Below are 15895 nucleotides of genomic sequence, written 5' to 3'. Positions count from 1 at the left end.
CGTCTGCTATCCCGCGCTCGATAACCGCCACTTTTTCGGCCTGATTTATGAATGGGTTGCTATTACTCGCAACCGTGTCCACCTTCTACGGTCTTGTAAGTTGTACTTGTGGCGGCACGTTAAGCCATGCCGACGTCGTTTATGTTGCATTTTGAGTTACTGCGGTTTCAAGCTTTACGTTATGGACCTCGGTACGTGACGGTGAACTTCGGTGGTCTTGCCTGCGGACTAATTCTTTGCGAGGCTCTTCTTGATCTTCTGGAGGCAACTCTGTGTCTGTGAATTTAGTTATGTGAAGAAATGGAATTGTTGAGCTACTATTGGCTGTTCGGGTTTCGGTTTGAAATAGCGCGGTTTAGGGGTTCACGTCTCAGCACTTCTCAACGAATTAGGTTTACTTTTTTTAATATTGTACGAATACGTAGATTTGCATTTTTGCAATCGTTATATGGAACTTTTGATGAGAATGAGCCGATTATTTTGAACGTAGTTGCAGTTCATTTATTTTGAAATTCAGATATTTAAGGATTTTAAACTTTAGTAAATCTAGAAATATTGGTAACTGATAACAGGGTAGTATAATGTTTTTATATTTTTAAGGATTATTTCATTCTAGAGGCTTTGGTGAAATAAAATTATATATAACGTAAAAATATAAATATTAGAATGTAAAACTAGTCGATGGTTTTAGAACTGGACTTAGGCGACTTTCAATATCCACAGATTTTCTAAACATTTCTTGTGCAAACGTATATATGTGCTTTTTTCCCTAAATTCAGCAATTATACGTGAAGGAGTCAAAAATACAAATTAAAAAGTAGCTACATTTTCAATAAAAAAACTATATCGAATCATGTCATAATAGTATTAAACGGAAGCTAGGCAATGCAAATATTTTGAATGCGAATCTGACTGGGTTAATAAAGAGGTTCATGCTAGTACACCAACTTATGCTTGTTTTATATTTATGCTAGTATAAAATTATGGTAAACAGGGTACGAGAAAGAGCAGTATATTTGAATTCTTGGATGAAGGACATAGAGTGACTCACATATTCATTCGAATAAGAACATGACCATCAACCAGATTACTCGAAGTGGGCGTAAGTCGGAATATGCAGTGGGGTGTAGAACTTCTGGACGTTTACCTTCCTGGTTTCGCTGTGGAAAACAAAGGATCGAAAGGAGCGGAGACTTAACGATTAATTAATAATAAAACAATTGTTCCTGAAATCCTCCATTTTTATTATCCTAAAGAATATTATTCATAATGTTGATAACATGATTTACCTGGTGTCTTACGCTCGAGTTTTATTTTATTTCAGCACCGTAGTCGCACATCGAGCACTAAAAAATAATAAACTTGTCGACTCTCGAAAGGAACTTCGATTATGACTAGACGAGGCGAACGGTTCGTCGAGTGACACTTGGAAGGCAGTGGTTCCTGTAGCTTCTAACAACAATGTCTTACACGAGAGTTCATAGGTCAAAGCGCTGTACCGTTGGACCACCGTGTCGCGTCGCGTCGCGTCGCGGCAGACCGCGAAACTGTAGCGTTGCCAACGAAAGACAGCTCACCGGTGTGCGGCGTGCGGCGTGCGGCGTGCGGCGCGGCGGTAAGTTTAACGTTTCATACACGAAACAGTGAAATCACGATCTTTAAGGTCCCTTCGGTGCAACATACATACGTCCGTGTTAAAGTCTAGGCTGGTGACCTAGGTGGTCTCGCTGTGACTCGTTGGTACACGAGTCGAACAGGCCACAAAAGCGTCCCCCGCGCCGCTTACGGGCTGCGCCACGATCGCACGGTCTCGTTCGACGTTATGAAATCAAACGTTCCTCCGGTATTTTACGATTTCACGGAAGATCCTCGTGCAGTCAAAACACGATCATCCTTTTTCCTACCGCTATTTACGACCGTTTGTCGCACTTTGCCAGGACAGACTCTCCTCTTATTAGTCCGGCCCGCGCTATCGCAGAGCTTTCCGGTTATATAAGGAGCTTGCGAAACAATGGCCACTAAATTTCAATTAATTTCCATCGGGACACGGTAATGGGAAAAATTGATGTTCATTGATTGCTCGGCGAACTCGGCGAGCCGTGCCGGGGAACTGATTTGACTTTCTAAGATGTTGCAGAAAGTTCATACTGCTTTCATACGGCTGGAAAAGAAAAATTACGGTCGTGTCCGATTAAACCGCTGACGATCGAAAGCAAGGGATCACGAAGTTTTCTGCGAAACATTGTTGGTACTAAACCTGTTGGAACTAGCTGGAAGAAAGTCGGACGGCGATCCTTCTGGGCTTATCTCGCAGGGTGGAAACTCGACTTTCACGTCGCCGAGGTGCTTTTTCCAGATTATCCTGCAGTGTTCAAACAGTTCAGAGTTAACGGAGAGCTTCCTCTTTATTCTTTGTCATTAGTAATTTTCAAAATAGAACGAGACAATTTTTATTTCCTGTATGTCATTATCCGTTTTCGTTCCCAGATTGTGATAACGTAAGGATCAAATTTTCTTTCGATTTAGAAGATACATATGTAGTAGATTATGACATCTTTATCGCTTCGAGTGTGAATTCCGATGACAGCTTTTCCAGACAAGCTTCGAACTATGTGTCCTATTTTAATCACGCTCCGGACAAATCGAACGATCAGGCGCGAACGCCATAAACGAATGATTGAATATTAAATTAATGCCTGCAGTAATTTCACAGTTCATGGAGCACCTTGTCCAAACTCCACAGTGTCATCGCATAACACAAAACCTTATTAAATGGCCCATCGCGTTGAGCGCGGCCGAATACATAAATAAATTAACCAACATAAATATGAAACTGTCGGCTTTAAGGATAGCCTAATTTTCAGGTTGAAATCGGGTTATGCTAATCAGGGGATCGTCCTTTGAGCATACAATACTACGCTCAGCTAAGAGCGGTCCGAAGTTCACGCGGCGCGGCGAAGAAAGGACATTAAATAATTGTTGGCCGGGTTTCCTGTTGGGAACAGCAACGTTGCCCACTTCAAGGTGGAAGCGTCGTCGGTCCGTGTCCGTCTCCATCTCCGTCTCCGTCTCCGACAGCCACCGTGATCGGGAACGCCCAACGCCTCGTTCGGTAGAATTGCGGGGAAACGATCGCTGATGCAAAGCGTGTCGTTGCATTAATGCATCATTGCATCTTCATGAAGCAGCTGCGATAAGGCCGCCTACGAGTTTCCGAGATACTCATCTATCTTTTCCCGAAAATTTATGGTCTCTACTTTCAGAGAGCCACTTATTAAGATTAACTACCTCCTTGAACGGAACTGTTCTTAGATTTCTGGTCCGGCAGCCGATGCACGGCTTTCTGTTGCTTTTGCAGTGATCAGCATTCACTTATGCAACGGAAACCTGGTCGCGTTTAGCGCACTGCTCAGAAATAGGAAATCTGTACATTAGAAGATACTTTTTAGCAAGCATGTTGCAAAGTGTATAGTGCACGATTGTTTCTCTTTCATGCGACCTTTTAACGCCTCGATGTTATTAAGTTATTCTTCGAGAAAATAGAACGGCGCTCGCATAATCCCCGAGACATCGGTGGCCATTTCGCTAACGACGATACCACAAAATGGCGGGGTTCTCGTTGACGCGTCGAACCTGATTCACGTTCTGCACTTAACATTCAATTAAGTAGTTCGTTCCGGTTACTTATTGAAATACGTGTCAGAACGACTTCGCCGGGAACACTATCCGCGCATGACCGTGAAAATTCAGGCGCGCTATTATAATAGCCGAGGACCGAATTAGAGCTGCTTCCTGGAAAGGGTAACCATTACGGAAACCTCGGTCGCCAGTCGTGGGAAGGTTAACGTTTCGTCGTCATAGCGCCGTGTCGAATCGCACAAAGTGTTCGCGGTGAAATTGGTTTCAGGGCTAGTACCCCGTCGCTCTCTCGTCTCTTCCGCTGCCCCTCTTTTATATACTACTTTTATGTAGTAGTCGACCCCTTGGCACTGTTCCTTCTCGTTCCTCTTACTATTTGTTTCCTCCGCGTTTCTCCGGCCCCCCATCTTCCACATATGTCCCTCGACCTTATTTTGCTTCTATTTTTGCATGGTGTACATACGTTTGTCCGACCGTCCCGGCGACGCGAAATATTATGAGCCGACGTCTGTCTAGAAAACCAAGACGTTTTATTGCCACATAGCCGGCACATACCTAATATTTATGGCGACGCGAGCGCGAAGAATAAGACGCTGCAACCAATTTAAACAAAACTCGTATCTAACGTGACATACATTTCGCAATTGTTCTACCGGATCGAAATTTCTTACGTTTGCTCGTTCGTTGTCATCGCAGTTTGCAAATGATTGAAATTGGAAAGAGCAAGGATTCCAGGGATCGTATTGTTAACCCCTTTGCCGTAGTATTCCTTTACAATTAGAACGATTGCAACTTTGTTGATTGCAGTAATTTCTTTAAAGAAAAAGGAACTTTATAATTATTGTGTGTTTATATCTACTTGAAAGTTTAAATATTGAGTACAAGAGAATTGAATTTGATTCCGACTTAGAGGAACGGAACAACGCCCGACCTAACAGCTTATTATAAATGCTGGAAAGTACGACAAGGGATTAACAATGAAATAGTTAGGTTAAAGTAATTATAAGGGATCTTTATTCTTGTTGAAAGATATTCTGATAGTGTAAAACGCATTTGTCACTTTCCTCAAGATCATAAATGTTCCAATACGGAGTTCATACTTTTTCAATGAAAGAGTTACTGCGATTCTAATAGCGTGCAGAATACATTTTTTCGACGAATACTCTAGATCGATCAGCATGAAAAAATCTAGCAATTTGTGGTAACATCGTGGGTGGTAAACGTCACGAAAATATCCGGGGGATTAAAAAGTTGAACGGTAGCCTCGATCCACGGCAAATGGGCAGAGGTTCGTGGCTTTATCACACGCTATTAATCTGCACCCAGTTTTTCTGTCTTCTCGTCTGTTATACCGTGCTGATAGAGGTCGCGTGTGAATTACAGACAAAGGGGAGAAAACGCAGCTTTCGAGCCGGCATAAATCACAATTGAAACGTTAACTGGTTTCTCAGCGCCTTACATGGCTGCCGACTTTCCGCCACCAAACGTGGCCAGAACGTTTTATGTAGATGAATGCTCGGCCCGAACGTATCGTCGCCCGACGATATAAATTATCCTGTTAAGCGAAAATGGAGGTACTTATTTCCACAATGGATTGACTGAATCATTTCTTCCTCCTCCTCCTTTTTTTCAGGGCTGAAGATATTAAAGCGCTCGCCGCCGTATTATTTCGTAAGCTGCTTTCACTGATTCCTTTCGGCTCCGTCATTACGCTTTCACTGAAAATTCTGTCAGTCGGTGTATTCAATTTGCTCGCTTTTCGAATTTCATAATCGATCGGAAACCCACCGTCGCGCACAGGGTGGTCCGCGTAATACTAATGGTCCGCCAGAAATCAGATTAGAAAATTAGAACTGACAAGAGATTCGGTTTCACGCATGACTCCATCCACTAAATGTATTAGAAATTGTTGCATTACTTATCGTGACTCGCAAATTTACAAATAAAAATATTCCTAATATTATTTTCAATATTTGCTTCGTCGATAAAGTACCATTTTGTAGATTTGAATCCGTGAAATAATTTAACCCTTAATCATGAGAGGTATTATCCAACCAAGCATCTATTTATGTTCATCGTTGAGTATAATCTTCGACGGTATATAAGAACTTAAACACGTGGTTGTGCATAGATGTTCGAAGCTTATTCATAAATTCTCGATCGTGTCTGTGGGTGTACGGATCAAGGTGAATCGTGTTAAAAAGCATAATTCGACAGCTGGTCTTCGTAAATCGCAGTCGAGCTGCTCATTAAATTCCTCAAGGTTTATGGATGCAGTGAGAAATGAATAGAAACTTCGATCCCTCTGTTAGGGGATATGTTGGTCGTATAGCGGGCCGTTAAAGAAACAGCCTAATGCTCGTAAATCTACATATAACTCGCGGGATTACATCGAATCCAGGCAACGGGCGCTCTCACGAACTGTCAAACTGGCTAGACGAAATTCGAGCTAGACGCTGCTATTACAGTTAATATTTTTAAATCAATTCAGGTTCGATTTATCCAAATTTCGCGCACTTTCTATTATAATACACTGCTTAATAATTCACGGAAAGTTCTTTAACCCTTTCACTACGGCAGTGTCGTCCGCCGAAGTACTGTCGCTGAACGGAAGGTCACGCCAGAAATGCACAGCGCGTGTGATTTCTGTACATACGTTTTTCTTAGTTTTAAATAACAACTATATAACAACTATGTAACAGCTATATTTACATTTTTAATACGAAAGAACCTACACAATTATTAAAATACATAATTATTTTTGTATTTTGACTACGGATGGCACTTGTGTACACATCATTTGGATGCCGGATATATACGGCACCCGTACACACAAGTCGTCATGTGGATGCCGGATATATACGGCACCCGTACACCCAGGTCGTCGCGCGGATGCCGGATATATACGGCACCCGTAGCGAAAGGGTTAAATTTTCATCTGTGAAAAGAAAAGTCAGAAACTGGTCATTTTAGCTTGTTCGGTAGTTCCAGCGTTATCGTTTCCATCTCGCGATAGGAGACTACGCGGTCGATAAGTGTCCTGGCATAGAGCACAGAGCATTCTTTTCGTCCCTTGCATCGGAGCTCTACGTTTCGGAATCCTCGAAGGCCAGGTTGCGACGAAAGTCTTGTTGCAACGTTTTGAGGAACGGGAAAGGTGTCGACAAGCTGGCTCGTTCATTATATCTTCGCGGGGTGAACGCACCGTCCACAATCACGAGATGCACGCACCTACGTGACCGGCTTCCACAAGCGTTGACACATCCTGTCGCGAGCCACACCTGCGACGCGATGGAAACGATACATCTGTTGCGATAAAATTGCTGGAAACGATCGGACGCGGCAAGAAAATATTTGCCAGCCATATTCGATGCCTCTCCGTGAGTGCTTCGCATCCGGGGAAGTTGAGACTTTAAATGGACGCGCGTACGTACGAGCTTCGATGCACCTCTCATTAATATTCAGTCCAGTCGGAGCGATGATTGACATTAAACGGCGGACGATTTCAAGATTCTACAAAGATTTTTCGTCAGCCTCGGAGCGACTCGTTACGTTAAGTTGACGTTGATCGCTATAATTTCGAATGCGATTAAATTACGCGGTGCGTCGAGTGTCTGGGAAACTTCGAAATTCATCGCGCGTTCTCTCTGACACGCCTCGCGATATTGTTTTCAAATAGTACATTTTCAGCGTTGCCGAATTTTCGAGTCTTCCTAAAGGAGCATTCTCAACACGTTCCTCGCGCGCATATGAAAATATGACGCTCGAACATAGAAAAGTTTCAGCCGACTAGCTCGAAAAGTTCAACGTGTCCTCGCAATGCACGTTTTTTCATGGAACGCCGTGGCGCGCGGCGTTTCGTAACCATGTAATCGCGGCGCGAGCACGGCGAAATTGTAACTCGGTAAAAATAGATCCGTATAAATCTATCTCCGTATTTGTAAACTTTAATTAACCGCTTTAAGTTCTGTTTTTCCTGGTGTCTAGCTGCGGAAGGTATTCATCGGGGAATACTGTCAACGAAGTGAAATATGATAGACATTGCTTTCAGCGTGCAGAACGGAACGGAAAGCCAGAGGCGGATTATATAATACACGCGTAAAGCAAGATCGAAACCGCGCGGATCTCGTTCGAACGATCGATAAAACGGACTGACGATGGAATTTAACGAGATCCGCGCGTGACAAAAACCAGTCGGTGTTCTTGAGGCCGCGAAGGAAAACCTGGCGAAACGAGAGCTGAATGGCATAGCAGCCTCGACAATGCCGCTGCTGAATGGGCCCGTGAATGATCGAAAGAATGAAGAAGTGCCACCCGTTAACAGGTAATAAACAGCCGGTTACTACGGATCATTCGAAACGTTCCTTCGCATTTTTCAGCGTACCAATGGGCTCGATAAGAAAGCACGCTGGGTCGCAATGAGCATACCAATGTTTCTTCGAAACGGGAACGCAAGTGTACGCTTTAAAGTTTGAAATAGTAATTCATTTCTGGATCCACGTTATTATTTTTGGTAACATTTATGTCGCTCAGGCATGCCATTTTGATTTTATAACGCTAGAATGCTTATTTGTTTTTTTTCTTTCTATAGATCTCTTAGACAAAAATAATTTAACATAGCATTAATGCCTTCTAATGTATGATATACATTTGACCAATTAAATTAAGTATGAAACATAAGAACGGACAATATACATTGCTCTTAAGTCAATGTTCAATAGGACGTTCGATGAAATCGTACTGCAGGAGTATAGTTTCAGGTTTCAGCGGATGCATTTACGCCATAAATGCGAATGAATTTATTGCGGCCGAAGCGGTTTTATAATTACGTCAAATCGGTTAGAAGCCGATGATAACGAGCAGCATGTCGGAAGGTTCATTAGACGGAGAAACGATTTTTTTGACTTTCGACCATTGTGCAACCAGGTCGGATGAGATTGACGATATCTCGTCAGGAGTTACCATTGAGACAATGGAACGTCTGGTGCTCGCCTCCCTTCGATTTCTAAACACCTTCGGTGAACAACGGCTTCGTCGTTGACGCCTACACGGCCCATTGTCATATAGGGGCCCGATGATGACTCGTATACCCGCGGAAACTGGCTTTCGATGGAGCTGCGCTACTCATCGAGGATGTGTCAATACTCGGTTACGGACCAGCCGATTTTGCTCGATACCCGGGGAATATCACGGTACGCGGAAACTACCGGCGCAACGATGATTCGGTAGAGTCGCAGTCAATGTAGAATGTAGACGGAGATCCCCGTGGGTGGCGCGTTGCAAAATCATTCAAACTGGACAAGCCGAGTTCCGATAAATCTTGCAGCAGTCTTAAATATACTTGCGCGCTGTAACGTCTACTTTGTTGCACTTGCGTGCGAATATAAATTACAGGACTTTGAGTTATTACCCTGCATGTAGTACATGCTACCATTTGTTGGAGTCTTCGTTGTTTTATTCAAAGTCGAATAGCTACTTGAATTGCCCGTCGACAAATTTCAAGATATAGTTATCTAAGTATTCGCACCAATTGCGACGTTTAAAAAAAGATTTTCTAAATAATTGATTGAAAACGTACTTAAATATTTCTCTCCAATATGAGGTGTCGAAAGTTTTGTTACATCTTTTGGAATATATGGTACCATCAAGAGACCCAAGCTGCATTGTAATCGTAGAAATGTACAATTTCTATTCGTCGATACCAGCAGAAACACTTCAATGCACAATAATAATAAATTCTGGAATTGTAACCACCGCGACGTGACCTTTATTAAATTAGGCTAAAGGAAAAAAAGCGTGGAAATGACTGACCAAGCGCTTAACTGCTTGTCTCTTGAAATGCCAAGAAAATGTTACACGCAGTCAAGATCGTAAAACAGATTGTACGCTACACATATATCCGATTATTGGAACGCGGGGAAAAAGAACTGAAAATAATTGAAATTCACGATGCCAGGTGCACCTAAATCAAACTGCGCGCGTTCGCGGATACGCAATCGAGTGAAACATTCCGCTTACAATTACTTAGTAAAATTCATTCATAAATCTCGAACGGGGCACGTGAGAATCTTGATGGAGAAATCTCTCGTCGAACTTTCAACATTTCGCTTTTCCTAATTATCCCTATTCGCTTGCTATCTTTATATTCGTATGCCGCATTTGTGTTCTGCACACCAGAACGTACACCCGTACGTAATATGGTCGCGCACGTTGAATTTCCGAGATTTATCGAAAGTAAAAAGCGTTTTCGCCAACAAGAAAGCAAGTAAATAGACGTGTGCGAGCGTGAGATAGTAATAGAATGACGACTACCTTTGCTACATTTCAAACTGAAGAATAAGAAAGTTAAATATTGTTTGGTGAAAGTGTTCAATTATCTTTTATCGCCGAGGAAGACCAGCAACTTATGATCATGCCTATCATTGAAAATGTTAAAGACCTCTCGACACTGTATAACTTTCATATTTCAATTACGGTTAATCTATCGTATTTATCTTCGCGAAACTCGTTTTATGTATTCATTCATTCTATCTTTGTCTCGAACTATTTAACTAAATTATTAAACTAAAGGTGACGCAAAGCAAGGTAAGGAAAGGTAAGGGTATATCAAGATAAGGTAAAGTAAGGTAAGGTTATGTCAAGGGCATATAACGTAAGATAAATTTATGTCAAGATAAGGTAAGATGAGGTAGTTTAAGGTAAGATAAGGTAACGTATAGTAATGTTGAGATTATAGCATAACCTTAGCGGTAACTGTGGCAGAACCCTGACGTAATTCTGACGTAAGCTTGACATAATAGACATATTAGTCAGTCAAGTAAATTATATTCTACTAAAACCTTTTTTGCAAAATGTTACAGTCTTCAGGGTTATGTATCGAAATATATAGCTACAGCAGACACTAGCTTAGTACGCGGAGTTTCATTTGCGGAAACATGAGGTTTAACAGTTGTTATATGACTAAAAAGCAATGCAATAACATTTATAATTATCGAATAAACAAGCTTATTTCGCTTCATATATCATAAATACTAATATAGTACATATATGGTATGCAGCTACACACGGTGAGGAGCTGTTTTACATCGTTTGATCATGTTTGGACAAGTTTCACCTAAGCTTACATGTGCTATTTCGGAATAATACTGTTCTAGGATGAAACAATCGCGTTGTCCTTAGTATTAGGTTGGTAGAGAAATAATGTCGGTTTTCAAACTATATCTTTAAATCGACATATCACAAATCGGAATAAGTTTTTTTTAATCAAAATAAGATCCATTACAAACTACACATTTGTGCCAATAAATTGACAGTTTGTTAATTCAAGTAGCGTAAAATTCTGTTGTTCTGGAATTTATAAATTCTTCGAACACACTTTCAGCAGCAGCTTGGTTGGTAAATATGCTCCCTTGCAAGTAGTGGTCGAGATGCTTGAAGAAATGGTAATCGGTTGGCGACAGATCCGGGAAATATGCTGGATGGGGCAGGGTTTCATATCCCAATTCATTCAACTTTTGCAGCGTTAATTGTGCGACGCGTGGTCGAACAACTTTTGGTCTACGCTTAACACATGCGGCACCCAGTTGTCGAGCTTATTTGACTTTCCTAGCTGTCTCAGGTGGTCGATAACTGTTGGATGGCTTACATTTAACTTCTGTGCAAGTTGTCGAACCGTCGTTCGTGGATCAGCTTCAAAGAGTACCTTCAGTTGGTCATTGTCGACGAGAGAAGGGCGTCCACGATCATCTTCATCTTCGAGGCTCTTGTCTTCACTTCGAAATTTTTTGAACCAACCTTGCACCGTGGGTTCATTTACGGTATCTTCTCCAAATGCACTGTTGATATTACGAGTCGTAATTGCAGCTTTGTGACCCAGTTTATATTGATATAAGAATATTACATGAACTTGCTTGGTATTCATTGCGAAGTTAATAACTTGAAGTGACCACAAATTAACAGTAAAAACAAAAGCATACCTATCAGTATGCAGCACGGCATCTGCACTGTAAAATAACATTGGAAGGTAAACAGAATAAAGTAAATTGTTGTCCTAAAACATGCGTGAAAGTTTGAAAGTTCGAAAACCGACAATAATTTCTTACCAACCTAATAGAAGCGACGTACCAGCGAACGAGCGACTCATTGAAAATCAATTTCAGCGAACTCGCATCAGCAACGCACCAGGCAAAGTCCGAGCCGGCGTCATTTTCATCGAAGGGACGAAGCGATAAGCCTCGACATGGGCCGGCTTAAAAATGTCAGCGAAGCGACGTCGGATCCGCTTCGCGGAGGGTTGATTCTCGCGGCTTGAAGGCGTCCGGTCGGTTTACGACGTCCGATCGTCACCAGATTCTCGACGAAATCGCTTTAATCGCGAGCGTTAAACGTTCCCGAAGCGGCGCGGCGTTTAGTACGATCCGCGTGCAGCCCGGCGCGGTCGTAAACCACCAAAGCCGGATTTCGATCGTCCACGAGGTCCAGCCGAAGTGCGGCAAGCCGAGGCAAGGTGAGGCAAGGAGAGGCGAGGCGCGGCGAGGCGTCGAGTGCCAGCAAACAGGCCGGTGACACTCAAATGGCCATAGTCGGATGACCGATCCGCGTTATCCAGGGGATAACAGGCGCAGATCGGGAACGTAATCTCTAACAAATTAGCTTCTCTATAAACCACGTTGTTTCGATAACCCGCGGGTTAACCCGTTCCTTCTAAAATTTATCACCGAGCTTATCGAGCATTAAGTGACTGATGCGGGTTGTTGTGGAATACTCATAAAGCTAAATTTACTTGGACTTCAATCTTTTTTTTCCACGAAAGAGTCGCTGCAATATCAGCAATGTTGGACTTAAAATTGTGACACCGGTCAGTTTGACCGGAATTTGAGGCGAATTTGAACTTCGTACTTTGCAGGTGCATCGCTAGGATGATCAGATGCGAAAGAGTTAACACAACGCGATGATTTCGAATCTGTGAGAATTTTGGGATTGATTTGCGGCGCTTGACACGTCAACTGCGTTTGGGTGAGGATTAGGTGTCTAGCTGGAATCTCTATTCTGACCAGGTAACAGGCAACAGGCAACAGGTCCGCAGCCGACGAACGCGGGATTCGCGCCGCGACCATTCGCGAGCATCGGGCTCGCTGTATTTAGCGTATCCGCGCGCGGCGGCGCGGCGCGCGCGAAACCGCTGCGTATTTGCATAATAAAACAGCCTTCGCCCAGGTGATTCATCCTGATGCACCGCCCGGACGACACTCGAGCCGAGGGGCCAGCGAACTCTTTACGACTTGTACGGAACCCGTCCCGCTACGGCGCGCAGCATCGGCTCACGGGGAGGCCGGTCAAGGATCGAGATAAGAGGACAAAATCAAACCAGTCCGATTTCTTGGAGGTGTTTCCGACGTCGAGGCCTGACGAGCTGGCGTGCCATGGCGTGCCGGTCCGAAGTACGGGGCCCGGGGTCCGCGGGACGACGCGCTTCGGCAGCGTCCGATCCGAACAGGCCACTGATTAGGGTTGATGAGGATAGCATGGGGATATAGGCTACGGCCACGCTGAATGTACTGTTTTTTTCTTCTGCGAACTCGCAACGGCTTGCGAAAACACTCGATCCAGATCTAATGATTTCAAACTATAATTCGAAGAAATGATTCCCACTGTTTGATCGTTCACCAAAAATTTTGGAATAATTCCTTCCAGATTGAAAATCAACAGATGGGTATTTTATAAAAAATTATTCGATGCAACGGTGATGTAATGTAATTAATTATTTTGAAATTATTATTACAAGGAAAATGATCGGATCAATGAGTCGGGTACTTCGAAAAATTGTATCACTAGTTGCTTGACAATTGTCGGCATTTAGTTAACTTTCCGTACGGCGATTAGTTTATTAATTGTACGAAGTAAATACGGAGCAAGTGTATAAACATTAAAGCCGCGATAAGAAATCGCTGATCCTTTTAATATTTTTACCGGCGCGATAAATGAATCGGTTCGCCTGGAAAAACGAATCGTATTATCAGATTGGCGATTATGTGCGAAGAAAAAAATGTGTTCTTATGTACGTAGATGTACCACGATAGTGGATTAACTGGATCGATTGAATAAAAAAGGGATCAAGGTAAAAGGAATAAATTCGAACCAGTTTCTCAGTTACTCGCCTTTTGGACTTATTCCTTGACGAGCACGCGTGCTTTCCAATATCTCCGATAACGTTATTCTTTCAATTTCATCGAGTTTAGGAGAATATTAAAGAACCTGGATAGGAAAAACGGATACCGTTCGACGGATTTCGAAAAAAGAACGTGTCCTTTCGGGAAGAACGGTAGAATTCAGAAACGATTATCACGAACTCTGCGCATCCGAATTGCGCGTAGTGCGAAGGCCTTCGAGGGTATGTAAAGTGAAAGGTGGTCTCTCTATTTGCTTTACCACTTGACCATTCGCTGACATTTTCGATGCGACAACTACCGATGAAATCAATTTCAACAGGAATCTTAGCCAACGCTGTATTTAAGGTTCATTCAATAGGTAAAATGAAAAACTAGTGCGGGGTGTAGACATTGTTGAACCAGATCGGCGCCATTCACCGAATCAACGTAATTTGATAATTCATGGATTGCAACCGGAAGCACAATTTTATAGGTTAATTGTAGAGTAAGCTCCCTGGAGCATAATGCAACAGACGGTGCATCCATCGTTCACCAATTTTTCGAAAAATATGAAAACATCGTCCGTTTCTTCGGTCAGATTTTCCAAAGCTGGTACCAAGCAATCGGCACAACTTTTCACATTCGATACAGAAATCGACGGGGGATGGCTCGGCGGTGCTTCTGTTGGTTTTTAGATATTCCTCGGGCGACCCGGGGGAATAATACGGGCGCGCATCTATCCGTGGAAAGACTAACGACCACCTCGGGCACGCAGCACGTCGCCGCATAATTCCGATATTTTATACAGTGGTTTTACAGTATATGCTGTATATCAGATTCCAGCGTGCGACGATGAATGTAACGAAGGCGAACAAGGGGAACGGAGTTAGTTTTATGCGGGACTCGACGTCCCTGGCGACGGAAGTTGAAGAACTCCCGGCAAGTTTTTGCCGGATTGGACGAAGCATAACGAGTGCAAAGTGTTCCTCGAACCACGACGCCGCGCGCTGTGCCGCTCCGCGACGGGGCAGCTTTGTCGAACCACGTCGTCGTCGTCGTCTTCGTCGCGTCGACGGAGAAACGGAGAGACAATAGGCCAGATATCCCAATTGTCGTGTCTCCTAATTAAAAACGTATAAAAATGGAAAATATTATATATATAAATTAATGATCTATTTTTTTTATTATGGCTACCTTTAAATATGTAAGATTCATGGAGAGGTGTTCAATTTTTTATATCTTACAATGTAAATATTTTTTAATTGATACTATAGCGTTTCTGACGGATTTAAGTTTTGCCTTATTAGAAATTGTAAGGGTTGCGGAAGATTTCCGCAATGAATCGCATTAATAATTCAGATTCATGTCGCACAAAACGCATATTACGTCATAAGAAGGTTTTATTTACTATTAACAACGATACAAAAGCACTAATTGTGCATATTTTTAATACAAATCCGGTAAATGGGTCAAATTTCAGAACATGGCCGTAATTTCGTGTCCACCTTTATTCGACCGTATAAACGAACCTAACCTCATTTTCATTCAAAACAATGTAGTAAGATCATAATAAGAATAATTTTAAATATTCATTTAGTGTTTTATGTTAATCTAGATTTTTATGTGGAATAACCTTTAAATACAACAATGGATTAGTAAGGGTTGATGTAGAAATTTTCTCTCAATCACTGCGGATTGGATGCGCGGTAAAATAAACGAAAGTACAAAGCACGAAAATACGAGGTACCAGAATATGGACACAGCTCCTAGAAGAACGAAAAATTACGATCAGAAACACCTTCGTTTATTTAATTGAAAACATTATTGAATTATCAATTTTTACATTGCGAAAAATATATTTAAAATCAGAAATTCTGAAAAATCGAAACATCGTTTTTAGTGCATTAAATGAAACTTCTATTATTTGACAAGAGTTTCGACGAAGCGAAAACTGGCTCGAAGATACGAAAAGGATGTGTCTACCGTGCGCAACACGAATTTACCCTCTTCCGTCGCCGTTGCGTCTAATCGCGTCGCGCGGCGATCAATTTTCATCCGTTTGAATCTCGACTGTTCTCCGTAGGACGCGCAGAAAACTGAAGAAAGAT

At 42.5% G+C, this 15895-nt stretch overlaps 1 protein-coding gene across 7 annotated transcripts in view; it reads left to right on the top strand.

Moving 5' to 3' along the window:
- Positions 1–15895, top strand: part of Pasi1 (septate junction component pasiflora 1) — an 84944-nt gene that overhangs the window by 25402 nt on the left and 43647 nt on the right. The window contains exons 6-8 of one of the 7 annotated variants that reach the window (XR_013494911.1): positions 11799–12145; positions 12545–12603; positions 12696–13705. The exons of 4 other annotated variants lie outside the window; for them this stretch is intronic. The gene's annotated coding sequence lies outside the window, so the exon portion shown is untranslated. Of the gene's footprint in view, positions 1–7690; positions 9236–11798; positions 12146–12544; positions 13706–15895 lie in introns of those variants that run through there. 2 more of the 7 variants (XR_013494910.1, XM_078191891.1) reach the window with 2 other exon arrangements.

This window comes from Augochlora pura, chromosome 10 (assembly GCF_028453695.1).
Source record: "Augochlora pura isolate Apur16 chromosome 10, APUR_v2.2.1, whole genome shotgun sequence".
Taxonomy (NCBI): Eukaryota; Metazoa; Arthropoda; class Insecta; order Hymenoptera; family Halictidae; genus Augochlora; species Augochlora pura.
This window is presented reverse-complemented; position numbering and strand designations above follow the sequence as displayed.